The sequence below is a fragment of the Schistocerca gregaria genome, chromosome 8, assembly GCF_023897955.1.
Source record: "Schistocerca gregaria isolate iqSchGreg1 chromosome 8, iqSchGreg1.2, whole genome shotgun sequence".
Taxonomy (NCBI): Eukaryota; Metazoa; Arthropoda; class Insecta; order Orthoptera; family Acrididae; genus Schistocerca; species Schistocerca gregaria.
Window position 1 is genome coordinate 34,529,140 of NC_064927.1, and position 21,423 is coordinate 34,550,562.

At 45.0% G+C, this 21,423-nt stretch overlaps 1 protein-coding gene across 1 annotated transcript in view; it reads right to left on the reverse strand.

Annotated features, from left to right (window-relative positions):
- Positions 1-21,423, reverse strand: part of LOC126284487 (uncharacterized) — a 79,456-nt gene that overhangs the window by 23,359 nt on the left and 34,674 nt on the right. The window lies entirely within an intron of this gene.

Sequence of the window (21,423 nt, forward strand, 5' to 3'; positions counted from 1 at the left end):
CACCTTATGCTGTACCGCTTTGGCAAATGCTTTATCTGCGCCATTCGCCTTAATCGCATCTGAGAGTAATTCTTAAAAAAACGCCTGTCGCTAATTGTTCGTCATCACAGATACTGTTTGCTATACGGCCACGACGCGCAACTGATTTCCAAAATTCATCTTTCTCCTGTGAGGATGGAACTTACGACCCCTCGTTTATTAGACCAGTGCTCTACCACTGAGCTAAAGAGGCGCGGCCTAGCGGTACTCTTGGGTACTTCGTCCTTACGGTCGTCTGCATCATCAGACTTTAGCTGACAACACTTCATATTACCGGCTAATATTTGCAGCTATGGCGACAAATTACTGCTTGGCTACACTTCTGACACGTAACCGATGTGCTCTCCAAACAACAACACTTACATTTCAGAACATGTCTTTCACACATGTCTACAAAATCACCTTCACCTTCAAATACAGTTTCCTTGCGACTGACAGAGACGTAGGCAAAGTTTAAAGTTGCTATTTCCATTAAATCTCGTTAATCAGAAAAACGGTAATTTACACCTGCAGCGGAACAGAATTCCGTTCCGCCCAGCGCCTGGCTCGAACCCACGACCCTGGGATTAAGAGTCTGACACTCTACCGACTGAGCTAGCCGGCTACCTCGGTGAATACCTGCCGAGTAGCACGTCACACAGTACTCGTTTGGGTTGGGTGGTCCCATACAGAATCTCTCCATGGTGCCTAATGTTTTCCTAACGTCACACTCGTCACGTACTTCACTTTTATGTCATAATCATTTCTGAGAGGTAAAGAAATTGCATGACAACATGCAGAGCTAGTGGCGTCAAAATTAACACACATACTTTATGTGACTCAAAAGCCGAACGAGTTACTTTACGACCTTGTTTTATATGTGCAAGTGCCAGTCAAAACTCGCGGTGTCGGCACTCTGCCGACCATTTCGCTAGTTAACACCGGTCTTGTTGTGTGTGTTTCAAGCTCAAGAGCATCTCCAAGCAAAAAATGGTCAACAGCAACATTCAGACGGTTTCGTACTGCTCAATTGCTACATTAAAACGTTATGTTTCTCTTTCAGAACTGGAAAAACACAAGCGTGACAGCATTCGAACCTGTAATCTTCAGATCCGAAATCCGACGCCTTATCCATTAGGCCACAAGGTCACTGACGACCAACATGTACATGTATACGACTCATCTCGAAACGCTCACAAACCTGAGGATTTGTGTTTTCGTTCTACACAGCCGCTGCCCCTTGCTCTTTCCCACCCATTCGTTACATTCAACCTCTGACGAGACCGACCAAATATAGACTGAGAAACAAGACCACACACTTTGTGCATTCGGAATCGAAGGCAGGGCGTCCCTCGCCGCATTTGCTACGATTGCCATTTGCTACTTCTGCAGAAGCGGCGGCGGCGACGACGACGACGACGACGACGACGACGACGACGAATATCGCGAGAGGCTTTGAGATATGTGAGAAATACATCTATAAAATGTAATTCAGACTGCCTCGTCCCACCTTATGCTGTACCGCTTTGGCAAATGCTTTATCTGCGCCATTCGCCTTAATCGCATCTGAGAGTAATTCTTAAAAAAACGCCTGTCGCTAATTGTTCGTCATCACAGATACTGTTTGCTATACGGCCACGACGCGCAACTGATTTCCAAAATTCATCTTTCTCCTGTGAGGATGGAACTTACGACCCCTCGTTTATTAGACCAGTGCTCTACCACTGAGCTAAAGACGCACGGCCTAGCGGTACTCTTGGGTACTTCGTCCTTACGGTCGTCTGCATCATCAGACTTTAGCTGACAACACTTCATATTACCGGCTAATATTTGCAGCTATTTCGACAAATTACTGCTTGGCTACACATCTGACACGTAACCGATGTGCTCTCCAAACAACAACACTTGCATTTCAGAACATGTCTTTCACACATGTCTACAAAATCACCTTCACCTTCAAATACAGTTTCCTTGCGACTGACACAGACGTAGGCAAAGTTTAAAGTTGCTATTTCCATTAAATCGCGTTAATCAGAAAAACGGTATATTACACCTGCAGCGGAACAAAATTCCGTTCCGCCCAGCGCCTGGCTCGAACCCACGAACCTGGTATTAAGAGTCTGACACTCTACCGACTGAGCTAGCCGGCTACCTCGGTGAATACCTGCCGGGTAGCACGTCACACAGTACTCGTTTGGGTTGGGTGGTCCCATACAGAATCTCTCCATGATGCCTAATGTTTTCCTAACGTCACACTCGTCACGTACTTCACTTTTATGTCATAATCATTTCTGAGAGGTAAAGAAATTGCATGACAACATGCAGAGCTAGTGGCGTCAAAATTAACACACATACTTTATGTGACTCAAAAGCCGAACGAGTTACTTTCCGACGTTGTTTTAGATGTGCAAGTGATAGTCAAAACTCGCTGTGTCGGCACTCTGCCGACCATTTCGCTAGTTAACACCGGTCTTGTTGTGTGTGTTTCAAGCTCAAGAGCATCTCCAAGCAAAAAATGGTCAACAGCAACATTCAGAAGGTTTCGTACTGCTCAATTGCTACATTAAAACGTTATGTTTCTTTTTCAGAACTGGAAAAACACAAGCGTGACAGCATTCGAACCTGTAATCTTCAGATCCGAAATCCGACGCCTTATCCATTAGGCCACACGGTCACTGACGACCAACATTTACATGTATACGACTCATCTCGAAACGCTCACACTCCTGAGGATTTGTGTTTTCGTTCTACACAGCCGCTGCCCCTTGCTCTTTCCCACCCATTCGTTACATTCAACCTCTGACGAGACCGACCAAATATAGACTGAGAAACAAGACCACACACTTTGTGCATTCGGAATCGAAGGCAGGGCGTCCCTCGCCGCATTTGCTACGATTGCCATTTGCTACTTCTGCAGAAGCGGCGGCAGCGGCGACGACGACGAATATCGCGAGAGGCTTTGAGATATGTGAGAAATACATCTATAAAATGTAATTCAGACTGCCTCGTCCCACCTTATGCTGTACCGCTTTGGCAAATGCTTTATCTGCGCCATTCGCCTTAATCGCATCTGAGAGTAATTCTTAAAAAAACGCCTGTCGCTAATTGTTCGTCATCACAGATACTGTTTGCTATACGGCCACGACGCGCAACTGATTTCCAAAATTCATCTTTCTCCTGTGAGGATGGAACTTACGACCCCTCGTTTATTAGACCAGTGCTCTACCACTGAGCTAAAGAGGCGCGGCCTAGCGGTACTCTTGGGTACTTCGTCCTTACGGTCGTCTGCATCATCAGACTTTAGCTGACAACACTTCATATTACTGGCTAATATTTGCAGCTATGGCGACAAATTACTGCTTGTCTACACTTCTGACACGTAACCGATGTGCTCTCCAAACAACAACACTTACATTTCAGAACATGTCTTTCACACATGTCTACAAAATCACCTTCACCTTCAAATACAGTTTCCTTGCGACTGACAGAGACGTAGGCAAAGTTTAAAGTTGCTATTTCCATTAAATCTCGTTAATCAGAAAAACGGTAATTTACACCTGCAGCGGAACAGAATTCCGTTCCGCCCAGCGCCTGGCTCGAACCCACGACCCTGGGATTAAGAGTCTGACACTCTACCGACTGAGCTAGCCGGCTACCTCGGTGAATACCTGCCGGGTAGCACGTCACACAGTACTCGTTTGGGTTGGGTGGTCCCATACAGAATCTCTCCATGGTGCCTAATGTTTTCCTAACGTCACACTCGTCACGTACTTCACTTTTATGTCATAATCATTTCTGAGAGGTAAAGAAATTGCATGACAACATGCAGAGCTAGTGGCGTCAAAATTAACACACATACTTTATGTGACTCAAAAGCCGAACGAGTTACTTTACGACCTTGTTTTATATGTGCAAGTGCCAGTCAAAACTCGCGGTGTCGGCACTCTGCCGACCATTTCGCTAGTTAACACCGGTCTTGTTGTGTGTGTTTCAAGCTCAAGAGCATCTCCAAGCAAAAAATGGTCAACAGCAACATTCAGACGGTTTCGTACTGCTCAATTGCTACATTAAAACGTTATGTTTCTTTTTCAGAACTGGAAAAACACAAGCGTGACAGCATTCGAACCTGTAATCATCATATCCGAAATCCGACGCCTTATCCATTAGGCCACACGGTCACTGACGACCAACATTTACATGTATACGACTCATCTCGAAACGCTCACACCCCTGAGGATTTGTGTTTTCGTTCTACACAGCCGCTGCCCCTTGCTCTTTCCCACCCATCCGTTACATTCAACCTCTGACGAGACCGACCAAATATAGACTGAGAAACAAGACCACACACTTTGTGCATTCGGAATCGAAGGCAGGGCGTCCCTCGCCGCATTTGCTACGATTGCCATTTGCTACTTCTGCAGAAGCGGCGGCGGCGACGACGACGACGACGACGACGACGACGAATATCGCGAGAGGCTTTCAGATATGTGAGAAATACATCTATAAAATGTAATTCAGACTGCCTCGTCCCACCTTATGCTGTACCGCTTTGGCAAATGCTTTATCTGCGCCATTCGCCTTAATCGCATCTGAGAGTAATTCTTAAAAAAACGCCTGTCGCTAATTGTTCGTCATCACAGATACTGTTTGCTATACGGCCACGACGCGCAACTGATTTCCAAAATTCATCTTTCTCCTGTGAGGATGGAACTTACGACCCCTCGTTTATTAGACCAGTGCTCTACCACTGAGCTAAAGACGCGCGGCCTAGCGGTACTCTTGGGTACTTCGTCCTTACGGTCGTCTGCATCATCAGACTTTAGCTGACAACACTTCATATTACCGGCTAATATTTGCAGCTATGGCGACAAATTACTGCTTGGCTACACTTCTGACACGTAACCGATGTGCTCTCCAAACAACAACACTTACATTTCAGAACATGTCTTTCACACATGTCTACAAAATCACCTTCACCTTCAAATACAGTTTCCTTGCGACTGACAGAGACGTAGGCAAAGTTTAAAGTTGCTATTTCCATTAAATCTCGTTAATCAGAAAAACGGTAATTTACACCTGCAGCGGAACAGAATTCCGTTCCGCCCAGCGCCTGGCTCGAACCCACGACCCTGGGATTAAGAGTCTGACACTCTACCGACTGAGCTAGCCGGCTACCTCGGTGAATACCTGCCGAGTAGCACGTCACACAGTACTCGTTTGGGTTGGGTGGTCCCATACAGAATCTCTCCATGGTGCCTAATGTTTTCCTAACGTCACACTCGTCACGTACTTCACTTTTATGTCATAATCATTTCTGAGAGGTAAAGAAATTGCATGACAACATGCAGAGCTAGTGGCGTCAAAATTAACACACATACTTTATGTGACTCAAAAGCCGAACGAGTTACTTTACGACCTTGTTTTATATGTGCAAGTGCCAGTCAAAACTCGCGGTGTCGGCACTCTGCCGACCATTTCGCTAGTTAACACCGGTCTTGTTGTGTGTGTTTCAAGCTCAAGAGCATCTCCAAGCAAAAAATGGTCAACAGCAACATTCAGACGGTTTCGTACTGCTCAATTGCTACATTAAAACGTTATGTTTCTCTTTCAGAACTGGAAAAACACAAGCGTGACAGCATTCGAACCTGTAATCTTCAGATCCGAAATCCGACGCCTTATCCATTAGGCCACAAGGTCACTGACGACCAACATTTACATGTATACGACTCATCTCGAAACGCTCACAAACCTGAGGATTTGTGTTTTCGTTCTACACAGCCGCTGCCCCTTGCTCTTTCCCACCCATTCGTTACATTCAACCTCTGACGAGACCGACCAAATATAGACTGAGAAACAAGACCACACACTTTGTGCATTCGGAATCGAAGGCAGGGCGTCCCTCGCCGCATTTGCTACGATTGCCATTTGCTACTTCTGCAGAAGCGGCGGCGGCGACGACGACGACGACGACGACGACGACGACGAATATCGCGAGAGGCTTTGAGATATGTGAGAAATACATCTATAAAATGTAATTCAGACTGCCTCGTCCCACCTTATGCTGTTCCGCTTTGGCAAATGCTTTATCTGCGCCATTCGCCTTAATCGCATCTGAGAGTAATTCTTAAAAAAACGCCTGTCGCTAATTGTTCGTCATCACAGATACTGTTTGCTATACGGCCACGACGCGCAACTGATTTCCAAAATTCATCTTTCTCCTGTGAGGATGGAACTTACGACCCCTCGTTTATTACACCAGTGCTCTACCACTGAGCTAAAGACGCACGGCCTAGCGGTACTCTTGGGTACTTCGTCCTTACGGTCGTCTGCATCATCAGACTTTAGCTGACAACACTTCATATTACCGGCTAATATTTGCAGCTATTTCGACAAATTACTGCTTGGCTACACATCTGACACGTAACCGATGTGCTCTCCAAACAACAACACTTGCATTTCAGAACATGTCTTTCACACATGTCTACAAAATCACCTTCACCTTCAAATACAGTTTCCTTGCGACTGACACAGACGTAGGCAAAGTTTAAAGTTGCTATTTCCATTAAATCGCGTTAATCAGAAAAACGGTATATTACACCTGCAGCGGAACAAAATTCCGTTCCGCCCAGCGCCTGGCTCGAACCCACGAACCTGGTATTAAGAGTCTGACACTCTACCGACTGAGCTAGCCGGCTACCTCGGTGAATACCTGCCGGGTAGCACGTCACACAGTACTCGTTTGGGTTGGGTGGTCCCATACAGAATCTCTCCATGATGCCTAATGTTTTCCTAACGTCACACTCGTCACGTACTTCACTTTTATGTCATAATCATTTCTGAGAGGTAAAGAAATTGCATGACAACATGCAGAGCTAGTGGCGTCAAAATTAACACACATACTTTATGTGACTCAAAAGCCGAACGAGTTACTTTCCGACGTTGTTTTAGATGTGCAAGTGATAGTCAAAACTCGCTGTGTCGGCACTCTGCCGACCATTTCGCTAGTTAACACCGGTCTTGTTGTGTGTGTTTCAAGCTCAAGAGCATCTCCAAGCAAAAAATGGTCAACAGCAACATTCAGAAGGTTTCGTACTGCTCAATTGCTACATTAAAACGTTATGTTTCTTTTTCAGAACTGGAAAAACACAAGCGTGACAGCATTCGAACCTGTAATCTTCAGATCCGAAATCCGACGCCTTATCCATTAGGCCACACGGTCACTGACGACCAACATTTACATGTATACGACTCATCTCGAAACGCTCACACTCCTGAGGATTTGTGTTTTCGTTCTACACAGCCGCTGCCCCTTGCTCTTTCCCACCCATTCGTTACATTCAACCTCTGACGAGACCGACCAAATATAGACTGAGAAACAAGACCACACACTTTGTGCATTCGGAATCGAAGGCAGGGCGTCCCTCGCCGCATTTGCTACGATTGCCATTTGCTACTTCTGCAGAAGCGGCGGCAGCGGCGACGACGACGACGACGACGACGACGAATATCGCGAGAGGCTTTGAGATATGTGAGAAATACATCTATAAAATGTAATTCAGACTGCCTCGTCCCACCTTATGCTGTACCGCTTTGGCAAATGCTTTATCTGCGCCATTCGCCTTAATCGCATCTGAGAGTAATTCTTAAAAAAACGCCTGTCGCTAATTGTTCGTCATCACAGATACTGTTTGCTATACGGCCACGACGCGCAACTGATTTCCAAAATCCATCTTTCTCCTGTGAGGATGGAACTTACGACCCCTCGTTTATTAGACCAGTGCTCTACCACTGAGCTAAAGAGGCGCGGCCTAGCGGTACTCTTGGGTACTTCGTCCTTACGGTCGTCTGCATCATCAGACTTTAGCTGACAACACTTCATATTACTGGCTAATATTTGCAGCTATGGCGACAAATTACTGCTTGTCTACACTTCTGACACGTAACCGATGTGTTCTCCAAACAACAACACTTACATTTCAGAACATGTCTTTCACACATGTCTACAAAATCACCTTCACCTTCAAATACAGTTTCCTTGCGACTGACAGAGACGTAGGCAAAGTTTAAAGTTGCTATTTCCATTAAATCTCGTTAATCAGAAAAACGGTAATTTACACCTGCAGCGGAACAGAATTCCGTTCCGCCCAGCGCCTGGCTCGAACCCACGACCCTGGGATTAAGAGTCTGACACTCTACCGACTGAGCTAGCCGGCTACCTCGGTGAATACCTGCCGGGTAGCACGTCACACAGTACTCGTTTGGGTTGGGTGGTCCCATACAGAATCTCTCCATGGTGCCTAATGTTTTCCTAACGTCACACTCGTCACGTACTTCACTTTTATGTCATAATCATTTCTGAGAGGTAAAGAAATTGCATGACAACATGCAGAGCTAGTGGCGTCAAAATTAACACACATACTTTATGTGACTCAAAAGCCGAACGAGTTACTTTACGACCTTGTTTTATATGTGCAAGTGCCAGTCAAAACTCGCGGTGTCGGCACTCTGCCGACCATTTCGCTAGTTAACACCGGTCTTGTTGTGTGTGTTTCAAGCTCAAGAGCATCTCCAAGCAAAAAATGGTCAACAGCAACATTCAGACGGTTTCGTACTGCTCAATTGCTACATTAAAACGTTATGTTTCTTTTTCAGAACTGGAAAAACACAAGCGTGACAGCATTCGAACCTGTAATCATCATATCCGAAATCCGACGCCTTATCCATTAGGCCACACGATCACTGACGACCAACATTTACATGTATACGACTCATCTCGAAACGCTCACACCCCTGAGGATTTGTGTTTTCGTTCTACACAGCCGCTGCCCCTTGCTCTTTCCCACCCATCCGTTACATTCAACCTCTGACGAGACCGACCAAATATAGACTGAGAAACAAGACCACACACTTTGTGCATTCGGAATCGAAGGCAGGGCGTCCCTCGCCGCATTTGCTACGATTGCCATTTGCTACTTCTGCAGAAGCGGCGGCGGCGACGACGACGACGACGACGACGACGACGACGACGAATATCGCGAGAGGCTTTCAGATATGTGAGAAATACATCTATAAAATGTAATTCAGACTGCCTCGTCCCACCTTATGCTGTACCGCTTTGGCAAATGCTTTATCTGCGCCATTCGCCTTAATCGCATCTGAGAGTAATTCTTAAAAAAACGCCTGTCGCTAATTGTTCGTCATCACAGATACTGTTTGCTATACGGCCACGACGCGCAACTGATTTCCAAAATCCATCTTTCTCCTGTGAGGATGGAACTTACAACCCCTCGTTTATTAGACCAGTGCTCTACCACTGAGCTAAAGACGCGCGGCCTAGCGGTACTCTTGGGTACTTTGTCCTTACGGTCGTCTGCATCATCAGACTTCAGCTGACAACACTTCATATTACCGGCTAATATTTGCAGCTATTTCGACAAATTACTGCTTGGCTACGAATCTGACACGTAACCGATGTGCTCTCCAAACAACAACACTTGCTTTTCAGAACATGTCTTTCACACATGTCTACAAAATCACCTTCACCTTCAAATACAGTTTCCTTGCGACTGACAGAGACGTAGGCAAAGTTTAAAGTTGCTATTTCCATTAAATCTCGTTAATCAGAAAAACGGTAATTTACACCTGCAGCGGAACAAAATTCCGTTCCGCCCAGCGCCTGGCTCGAACCCACGACCCTAGGATTAAGAGACTGACACTCTACCGACTGTGCTAGCCGGCTACCTCGGTGGATACCTGCCGGGTAGCACGTCACACAGTACTCGTTTGGGTTGGGTGGTCCCATACAGAATCTCTCGATGATGCCTAATGTTTTCCTAACGTCACACTCGTCACGTACTTCACTTTTATGTCATAATCATTTCTGAGAGATAAAGAAATTGCATGACAACATGCAGAGCTAGTGGCGTCAAAATTAACACACATACTTTATGTGACTCAAAAGCCGAACGAGTTACTTTACGACGTTGTTTTAGATGTGCAAGTGATTATCAAAACTCGCTGTGTCGGCACTCTGCCGACCATTTCGCTAGTTAACACCGGTCTTGTTGTGTGTGTTTCAAGCTCAAGAGCATCTCCAAGCAAAAAATGGTCAACAGCAACATTCAGACGGTTTCGTACTGCTCAATTGCTACATTAAAACGTTATGTTTCTTTTTCAGAACTGGAAAAACACAAGCGTGACAGCATTCGAACCTGTAATCTTCAGATCCGAAATCCGACGCCTTATCCATTAGGCCACACGGTCACTGACGACCAACATTTACATGTATACGACTCATCTCGAAACGCTCACACCCCTGAGGATTTGTGTTTTCGTTCTACACAGCCGCTGCCCCTTGCTCTTTCCCACCCATTCGTTACATTCAACCTCTGACGAGACCGACCAAATATAGACTGAGAAACAAGACCACACACTTTGTGCATTCGGAATCGAAGGCAGGGCGTCCCTCGCCGCATTTGCTACGATTGCCATTTGCTACTTCTGCAGAAGCGGCGGCGGCGACGACGACGACGACGACGACGAATATCGCGAGAGGCTTTGAGATATGTGAGAAATACATCTATAAAATGTAATTCAGACTGCCTCGTCCCACCTTATGCTGTACCGCTTTGGCAAATGCTTTATCTGCGCCATTCGCCTTAATCGCATCTGAGAGTAATTCTTAAAAAAACGCCTGTCGCTAATTGTTCGTCATCACAGATACTGTTTGCTATACGGCCGCGACGCGCAACTGATTTCCAAAATTCATCTTTCTCCTGTGAGGATGGAACTTACGACCCCTCGTTTATTAGACCAGTGCTCTACCACTGAGCTAAAGAGGCGCGGCCTAGCGGTACTCTTGGGTACTTCGTCCTTACGGTCGTCTGCATCATCAGACTTTAGCTGACAACACTTCATATTACCGGCTAATATTTGCAGCTATGGCGACAAATTACTGCTTGGCTACACTTCTGACACGTAACCGATGTGCTCTCCAAACAACAACACTTACATTTCAGAACATGTCTTTCACACATGTCTACAAAATCACCTTCACCTTCAAATACAGTTTCCTTGCGACTGACAGAGACGTAGGCAAAGTTTAAAGTTGCTATTTCCATTAAATCTCGTTAATCAGAAAAACGGTAATTTACACCTGCAGCGGAACAGAATTCCGTTCCGCCCAGCGCCTGGCTCGAACCCACGACCCTGGGATTAAGAGTCTGACACTCTACCGACTGAGCTAGCCGGCTACCTCGGTGAATACCTGCCGGGTAGCACGTCACACAGTACTCGTTTGGGTTGGGTGGTCCCATACAGAATCTCTCCATGGTGCCTAATGTCTTCCTAACGTCACACTCGTCACGTACTTCACTTTTATGTCATAATCATTTCTGAGAGGTAAAGAAATTGCATGACAACATGCAGAGCTAGTGGCGTCAAAATTAACACACATACTTTATGTGACTCAAAAGCCGAACGAGTTACTTTACGACCTTGTTTTATATGTGCAAGTGCCAGTCAAAACTCGCGGTGTCGGCACTCTGCCGACCATTTCGCTAGTTAACACCGGTCTTGTTGTGTGTGTTTCAAGCTCAAGAGCATCTCCAAGCAAAAAATGGTCAACAGCAACATTCAGACGGTTTCGTACTGCTCAATTGCTACATTAAAACGTTATGTTTCTTTTTCAGAACTGGAAAAACACAAGCATGACAGCATTCGAACCTGTAATCTTCAGATCCGAAATCCGACGCCTTATCCATTAGGCCACACGGTCACTGACGACCAACATTTACATGTATACGACTCATCTCGAAACGCTCACAAACCTGAGGATTTGTGTTTTCGTTCTACACAGCCGCTGCCCCTTGCTCTTTCCCACCCATTCGTTACATTCAACCTCTGACGAGACCGACCAAATATAGACTGAGAAACAAGACCACACACTTTGTGCATTCGGAATCGAAGGCAGGGCGTCCCTCGCCGCATTTGCTACGATTGCCATTTGCTACTTCTGCAGAAGCGGCGGCGGCGGCGACGACGACGACGACGACGACGACGACGACGACGACGACGACGACGACGAATATCGCGAGAGGCTTTGAGATATGTGAGAAATACATCTATAAAATGTAATTCAGACTGCCTCGTCCCACCTTATGCTGTACCGCTTTGGCAAATGCTTTATCTGCGCCATTCGCCTTAATCGCATCTGAGAGTAATTCTTAAAATAACGCCTGTCGCTAATTGTTCGTCATCACAGATACTGTTTGCTATACGGCCACGACGCGCAACTTATTTCCAAAATCCATCTTTCTCCTGTGAGGATGGAACGTACAACCCCTCGTTTATTAGACCAGTGCTCTACCACTGAGCTAAGGACGCGCGGCCTAGCGGTACTCTTGGGTACTTCGTCCTTACCGTCGTCTGCATCATCAGACTTTAGCTGACAACACTTCATATTACCGGCTAATATTTGCAGCTATTTCGACAAATTACTGCTTGGCTACACATCTGACACGTAACCGATGTGCTCTCCAAACAACAACACTTACATTTCAGAACATGTCTTTCACACATGTCTACAAAATCACCTTCACCTTCAAATACAGTTTCCTTGCGACTGTCAGAGACGTAGGCAAAGTTTAAAGTTGCTATTTCCATTAAATCTCGTTAATCAGAAATACGGTAATTTACACCTGCAGCGGAACAAAATTCCGTTCCGCCCAGCGTCTGGCTCGAACCCACGACCCTAGGATTAAGAGCCTGACACTCTACCGACTGAGCTAGCCGGCTACCTCGGTGAATACCTGCCGGGTAGCACGTCACACAGTACTCGTTTGGGTTGGGTGGTCCCATACAGAATCTCTCCATGGTGCCTAATGTTTTCCTAACGTCACACTCGTCACGTACTTCACTTTTATGTCATAATCATTTCTGAGAGGTAAAGAAATTGCATGACAACATGCAGAGCTAGTGGCGTCAAAATTAACACACATACTTTATGTGACTCAAAAGCCGAACGAGTTACTTTACGACCTTGTTTTATATGTGCAAGTGCCAGTCAAAACTCACGGTGTCGGCACTCTGCCGACCATTTCGCTAGTTAACACCGGTCTTGTTGTGTGTGTTTCAAGCTCAAGAGCATCTCCAAGCAAAAAATGGTCAACAGCAACATTCAGACGGTTTCGTACTGCTCAATTGCTACATTAAAACGTTATGTTTCTTTTTCAGAACTGGAAAAACACAAGCGTGACAGCATTCGAACCTGTAATCTTCAGATCCGAAATCCGACGCCTTATCCATTAGGCCACACGGTCACTGACGACCAACATTTACATGTATACGACTCATCTCGAAACGCTCACAAACCTGAGGATTTGTGTTTTCGTTCTACACAGCCGCTGCCCCTTGCTCTTTCCCACCCATTCGTTACATTCAACCTCTGACGAGACCGACCAAATATAGACTGAGAAACAAGACCACACACTTTGTGCATTCGGAATCGAAGGCAGGGCGTCCCTCGCCGCATTTGCTACGATTGCCATTTGCTACTTCTGCAGAAGCGGCGGCGACGACGACGACGACGACGACGACGACGACGACGACGACGACGACGACGAATATCGCGAGAGGCTTTGAGATATGTGAGAAATACATCTATAAAATGTAATTCAGACTGCCTCGTCCCACCTTATGCTGTACCGCTTTGGCAAATGCTTTATCTGCGCCATTCGCCTTAATCGCATCTGAGAGTAATTCTTAAAAAAACGCCTGTCGCTAATTGTTCGTCATCACAGATACTGTTTGCTATACGGCCACGACGCGCAACTTATTTCCAAAATCCATCTTTCTCCTGTGAGGATGGAACTTACAACCCCTCGTTTATTAGACCAGTGCTCTACCACTGAGCTAAAGACGCGCGGCCTAGCGGTACTCTTGGGTACTTCGTCCTTACCGTCGTCTGCATCATCAGACTTTAGCTGACAACACTTCATATTACCGGCTAATATTTGCAGCTATTTCGACAAATTACTGCTTGGCTACACATCTGACACGTAACCGATGTGCTCTCCAAACAACAACACTTCCATTTCAGAACATGTCTTTCACACATGTCTACAAAATCACCTTCACCTTCAAATACAGTTTCCTTGCGACTGACAGAGACGTAGGCAAAGTTTAAAGTTGCTATTTCCATTAAATCTCGTTAATCAGAAAAACGGTAATTTACACCTGCAGCGGAACAGAATTCCGTTCCGCCCAGCGCCTGGCTCGAACCCACGACCCTGGGATTAAGAGTCTGACACTCTACCGACTGAGCTAGCCGGCTACCTCGGGGAATACCTGCCGGGTAGCACGTCACACAGTACTCGTTTGGGTTGGGTGGTCCCATACAGAATCTCTCCATGGTGCCTAATGTCTTCCTAACGTCACACTCGTCACGTACTTCACTTTTATGTCATAATCATTTCTGAGAGGTAAAGAAATTGCATGACAACATGCAGAGCTAGTGGCGTCAAAATTAACACACATACTTTATGTGACTCAAAAGCCGAACGAGATACTTTACGACCTTGTTTTATATGTGCAAGTGCCAGTCAAAACTCACGGTGTCGGCACTCTGCCGACCATTTCGCTAGTTAACACCGGTCTTGTTGTGTGTGTTTCAAGCTCAAGAGCATCTCCAGGCAAAAAATGGTCAACAGCAACATTCAGACGGTTTCGTACTGCTCAATTGCTACATTAAAACGTTATGTTTCTTTTTCAGAACTGGAAAAACACAAGCGTGACAGCATTCGAACCTGTAATCTTCAGATCCGAAATCCGACGCCTTATCCATTAGGCCACACGGTCACTGACGGCCAACATTTACATGTATACGACTCATCTCGAAACGCTCACAAACCTGAGGATTTGTGTTTTCGTTCTACACAGCCGCTGCCCCTTGCTCTTTCCCACCCATTCGTTACATTCAACCTCTGACGAGACCGACCAAATATAGACTGAGAAACAAGACCACACACTTTGTGCATTCGGAATCGAAGGCAGGGCGTCCCTCGCCGCATTTGCTACGATTGCCATTTGCTACTTCTGCAGAAGCGGCGGCGACGACGACGACGACGACGACGACGACGACGACGACGACGACGAATATCGCGAGAGGCTTTGAGATATGTGAGAAATACATCTACAAAATGTAATTCAGACTGCCTCGTCCCACCTTATGCTGTACCGCTTTGGCAAATGCTTTATCTGCGCCATTCGCCTTAATCGCATCTGAGAGTAATTCTTAAAAAAACGCCTGTCGCTAATTGTTCGTCATCACAGATACTGTTTGCTATACGGCCACGACGCGCAACTTATTTCCAAAATCCATCTTTCTCCTGTGAGAATGGAACTTACAACCCCTCGTTTATTAGACCAGTGCTCTACCACTGAGCTAAAGACGCGCGGCCTAGCGGTACTCTTGGGTACTTCGTCCTTACCGTCGTCTGCATCATCAGACTTTAGCTGACAACACTTCATATTACCGGCTAATATTTGCAGCTATTTCGACAAATTACTGCTTGGCTACACATCTGACACGTAACCGATGTGCTCTCCAAACAACAACACTTCCATTTCAGAACATGTCTTTCACACATGTCTACAAAATCACCTTCACCTTCAAATACAGTTTCCTTGCGACTGACAGAGACGTAGGCAAAGTTTAAAGTTGCTATTTCCATTAAATCTCGTTAATCAGAAAAACGGTAATTTACACCTGCAGCGGAACAGAATTCCGTTCCGCCCAGCGCCTGGCTCGAACCCACGACCCTGGGATTAAGAGTCTGACACTCTACCGACTGAGCTAGCCGGCTACCTCGGGGAATACCTGCCGGGTAGCACGTCACACAGTACTCGTTTGGGTTGGGTGGTCCCATACAGAATCTCTCCATGGTGCCTAATGTCTTCCTAACGTCACACTCGTCACGTACTTCACTTTTATGTCATAATCATTTCTGAGAGGTAAAGAAATTGCATGACAACATGCAGAGCTAGTGGCGTCAAAATTAACACACATACTTTATGTGACTCAAAAGCCGAACGAGTTACTTTACGACCTTGTTTTATATGTGCAAGTGCCAGTCAAAACTCGCGGTGTCGGCACTCTGCCGACCATTTCGCTAGTTAACACCGGTCTTGTTGTGTGTGTTTCAAGCTCAAGAGCATCTCCAAGCAAAAAATGGTCAACAGCAACATTCAGACGGTTTCGTACTGCTCAATTGCTACATTAAAACGTTATGTTTCTTTTTCAGAACTGGAAAAACACAAGCGTGACAGCATTCGAACCTGTAATCTTCAGATCCGAAATCCGACGCCTTATCCATTTTTTTTTTTTTTTTTTTTTTTTTTTTAACCGGCGTGGCCTCACTCTCTTCTGTAGTGTTTCCATTTCCAGCACATTAGCCGTTACGAAAGTGTATTAATTTTCGCCTAGACATGGCGTTGAACCCAACACCCTTTGGTTGAAAATCAAACGCTCTACCGACTGAGCTATCGTACAGCTGCGTGGCGGGCGAGTGATTCTCATGACGTAATTACTGGCTTATGGCTCCAATGGCGACTTCACCGACTTACCGCTGACGCTAGTTTACTGTCGTCTTAAGTGGTCGACTTACTTGCAAGTAGCTGCGAGATCTTAAGAAAAGAAACGCTGCACCATTGCTTTTTCCGCACTCGAATGACTGAATTGCGATTCTTAAAAAAGAGAGAAATGAATGTTGGCTCTGTCCAACGCTTCCAAGCACGTCTGTGTACTCACGAACTCGGCGTCGACGCGAGAAAATGACGGGAGCGCACTCGTGGGCCTGCGACGGCTTTCTGCAGTCCCAGCGTCAGTGAGAGGAGAACCGGTAGCCACAGAAAGCAGCGGCCGTCGCGACACTCAGTATTGTTAAACGGAAATTTTCGTCTTGTTGAGGATGGCGTCATTGGTTTGCAACCGCGTTCACGTGTGTGAAAATATTTGCTCCTCTTTACGCAAAATCGCACGCAGCCGGTAGGATACGAACCTACGCTCCCAGAGGGAATCTGATTTCGAGTCAGACTCCTTAACCACTTTTTTTTTTTTTTTACGACGCCTTATCCATTTTTTTTTTTTTTTTTTTTTGTAAGGAACTTGGCAGCATGAGGCAGGCGGAGGCAAAGCGGGCAGGGGTCAAAATCTCGAGGCCTGGCCGCGATGTCTCCACCCAGTCCTGTTGCTGAGGCGTGTCTTTATCATTTTTTTTTTTTTTTTTTTTTTTCATCCACTGCTTCTCGGCAACCTAGCATACTTCTTTGTAATATATAATAAAGTTGTGGGAAGTAGTGGACCCTGAACCTGTATATTATTTTTTTAATTTCTGTTTAGTTTTTTTTATTGTTATTATTATTATTTTTGTTTGTTTGTTATTTTTTTATTGTAAAAGAAAAATCTTCATGGAATGTGAAGAAGGAATTTTATGTTAAGGCACTAATTCCATAGCCTCCTTTCCTTCTTGAGATTAATAATAATAATAAAAAAGTATGTTCCCTTCCATGGAAACAAATGAGACTTCCTTCTCAGTCATAAAATGAATGTATAAGAAAACAATTTATCTTTAACCCTGCGATACTGGCTTTCGGCTTCGGCTTCTTCTGTGCAATAAACAAAATAGCCTTCTTTGCCAGCAGAAGATAAGTGATTGTAATATGAAACTGTAAAAGTGTACTCCTCCCCAATTGTTTTTGTTTAAGCGTCGTTTCGCTTAAATAAACGATTTTTGTTTATCTCGTTGGCTTGTCAACCAATGCCCAGTCGCTCGAATACAATTTTAAGCATATTGCCGTAGTTTTTCTTGTGGTCTTTATATTTCAGGGCGTTATAAAAAGCACACTTCAAGTACATGTAAAAATCAGTGGAATTGTCATTTCCCAGGTGATTAATTACGTAATTCACATAGTGTCCCATTAACCAATGGACCGAGTTGTTTTTTGCTGCTGGAAAATAGCAAGTCTGAGGCCTGAGGAATGTAACAGGGGGAAAATTTTCCACCGAAGATCTCGTAAGAAAAGCCAGTTGTTCCCTAATCCAATTACAGAGTTGTAGATTGCCACCGCACGTGAATCTGTGCACTAACGTGTCGATCAATTTACATTTGAGACATAGGTTAGTGTCGCTAACGCCGATTGCATGTAACCTTTCATTGGTGCTTACGGTCTCATTCACTGTTTTATACCACGCTGACTTGACGTCCGATGGTAGACCACGCATATTAATATTTTTCCATATGGCGTCCCAATCAGTGTGTGGGTATTTACTTTCCAATTTGTTTCTCCCCTCCATTTTCTTTCGATGGGACAGAATATCGCGGGCCGTGATCCGTCGTGAGTTGATGATGACACCGCCGAGATAGCTGAATTCCACAAAATATACACGAACGTACTGGAGCCGGTTATTTATTTTTTGCACATTCACCGGCGCCTGTAAACTGGCAGGCCTGACAACTTCAAATAATTTAGTTGTAATGCTATCAGCGTGGTCGCTAAGGATAGTGGCGGTCCTTTTTATAAAAAGCGCAGACGCCTTATTTCTGATGTCAACTAACCCCAAACCTCCATTCCTGGGATCTAAGGTCGCAGTTTTTGCGTCGACTCTGAATATATCCCCTCTCCAAAGATAGCTGGCAATGGTAGACATTATCTTTTTTCCAATCATTTTCGGTAGTGGGAAGATCTGTGCTATAAAGTAACTCCTGGAGAGAATGCAGTGGTTAATGAAAATCACCCTCTGAACTTGGTTCAAGTTACGGTGGAGGTTTTCTCTTGTTGTTCCAAGAAGTTGTCCCGACGTATTTCTCCAATTGATAGCTGCCATTTTTAACGGACAAGGTGTCAGTGTTATTCCTAGTGCTTTGCATTGGGTGACCATTGTGGCCCAGGCTAAGGTGGTATGTTGAAAACCCCGCAGGTTTAGGAGTTTGCTTTTGTTTGCGTTGACACCTGCTCCGGAGACTCTACAGTACTTTTTAATTAGCGTTTCCAATTTCAAAATGTCGTCGGGATTTCGCAGGACGACTCCGACATCATCGGCATAGGCGTTTATGACTGTTCGGTGACCAGATAATGTGATGCCAGTTAGAGTGGCATGAACACTGCGGAGGAAAGGTTCTAATGAAAGCACGAATAGGAACATGGAGAGGGGGCTTCCTTGAGGAACGCCGCGCCTGATCTGAATCTGCTTTGTCCTCTGGCAGTTAACTGATATACAAGCGCTGATGCCTGTTGCAACATTGCTGATCACACTTACGACTCGCTCACTAAAACCTATTTTGTTCAGTGTGGCACTAAGGAATCTATGATCCACACGATCAAATGCTTTCTGGAAGTCAATAAACATGATAGCACATTTTATGGTGGTCACAGCAGTGATGGCAATTATATCTCTATATTCAGCTATACTTTTGAAAATGCTCTTGGTAGGCACACAGGACTGGTATGGACTTACTATCTTTTTGGCCAACTGAGAGAGTCTGTTGTTTAAAATTCTGCCGATGATTTTATAATCAGAGTTTAACAGGGAGATAGGACGAAAGTTGTTGAGGTTTCTTTTTGCAGCATTTTTTGGGATTAGTACTATTGTGCTCTCTTTAAAAACAGCAGGTAAATGCTTTCCCTGAAGCACCTCGTTCGTCATTCGGGTAAACATGTCACCAATCAGTGGCCAGTATCGTTTATAAAATTCAACAGGCAAACCATCCGGTCCCGGCGATTTCCTCAGAGGAGATTTGCAGATGATTCTGTGGATATCTTCGTTAGTACACTCAACGAGAAGGTCTTCGTTTTCCTCGTCCGAGACCTGTGGAGCTATGTAACTAAGGAACTCATCGAAGGACTCTTCACATACCGGGTTGGCAGTGTATAGGTCTTCGTAATATTTGTGCACTGCATTGACCATGTCTCTCTGAGTCGTGAGTGTCTCGCCAGTTTCAGACTGAAGTCCATCAATGAAGGTGCGTCTCCTGTTTCTTTCGTGCTTCAGTAGATGGTACAAGGAAGCATGTTCATCCTCCACGACTGTCTTAGCCTTGGATTTTAATTTCAGACCCTCCATCTGCTGTCTTTTAAGACTGAGCAATTTGGCCTTAGTTTGCTTGATATCTGCCAGACGGACGTTGGAAGTGTTTGCCTGCTCATATAAATTTCGCAGCATGGTATAATAAAATTCGATGGAATTTTTCAAGTCTTTCGATCGTTGTACACTATACTGGATGAGAACTTTTCTCAGTTTAGGCTTTGCCCTGTTGCACCACCAGTCTAGTACTGAGACGTGTCTATCTGCAGAGCGGAGGCACAATGCCCACGCTTCTGTCAAACTTTCTTCTAATCCGTCGTCCTGCATCAGTGACGTATTAAGGTGCCATGAACTTCTAAAACGGCGAGTGGGTTGCGCAGTAAGGTTGATGGAAGCTAGCACGGAGCTATGATCAGAAAAGTAAACTGGAATCGTCTCTGCTTTAATGAAGGAGCTAACTAGACTTTGCGATATGTAGAGTCTGTCGATCCTGCTACGTGAGTGAGGACCTAGGAATGTAAATGCCACAAAAGTGGGATACATTATTTCCCAAGCATCTTTAAGCTGTAAAACAGTGACGAAACGCTTCAGTTCACTGCAGTTATTAAAATTCGGAACCTGGTCTTTCTTATTTATCACACAATTAAAATCACCGCCTATTATATGATCTTTTGGGTTTTTCCGTAATAAATAAATGATTTCTTCTTTATAGAACTGTGCTCTTTCCATTCTATTGGATGTGCCAGAAGGGGCATACAGATTGATAAGGGTAGAACCAAAGACTTTTATACCTATCGCTCTGCCGGAGTCCAACCTCTCGATATCCGAGACAGGAATCCCCTCCCTGACTAAAATTGCTGTACCGACGTTGGTGTCAAGTGAGACATTTAAAATCGCCAAATATCCAGGCACTGTAAGATTAGTCAGCACTACTTCCTGTAGGAAAGCAATGTCCGTCCCTGACTCATATAAATAATCCTTGAGCGCTGTAACTTTAGTCACGGATGTAATCCTGTTAATATTGATAGTCGTAATTGTATATGCCTGGGACATTTAGTTTGCATAAAAAGTAAATAAGTGATTAAAAAGATAACAAAATATTAATAAAAAAAAGAAAAGAGATGTGCAGCTTCTAGAAAGAGAGAAACGACTCCGCTTAAACAAACATCTAAAAGAATAGTCAGTATTTGAAGCTCGGTAAACACTTCATCTGGTTCCTCTGAAATATGACTAAGACAGTAGTACAATTAGAAATGAAACTGGTTCAACAAAATCCCTTTTTTTTTCATCTTACAGCCTCATTTTGGTGCAGGATTCCGAACATC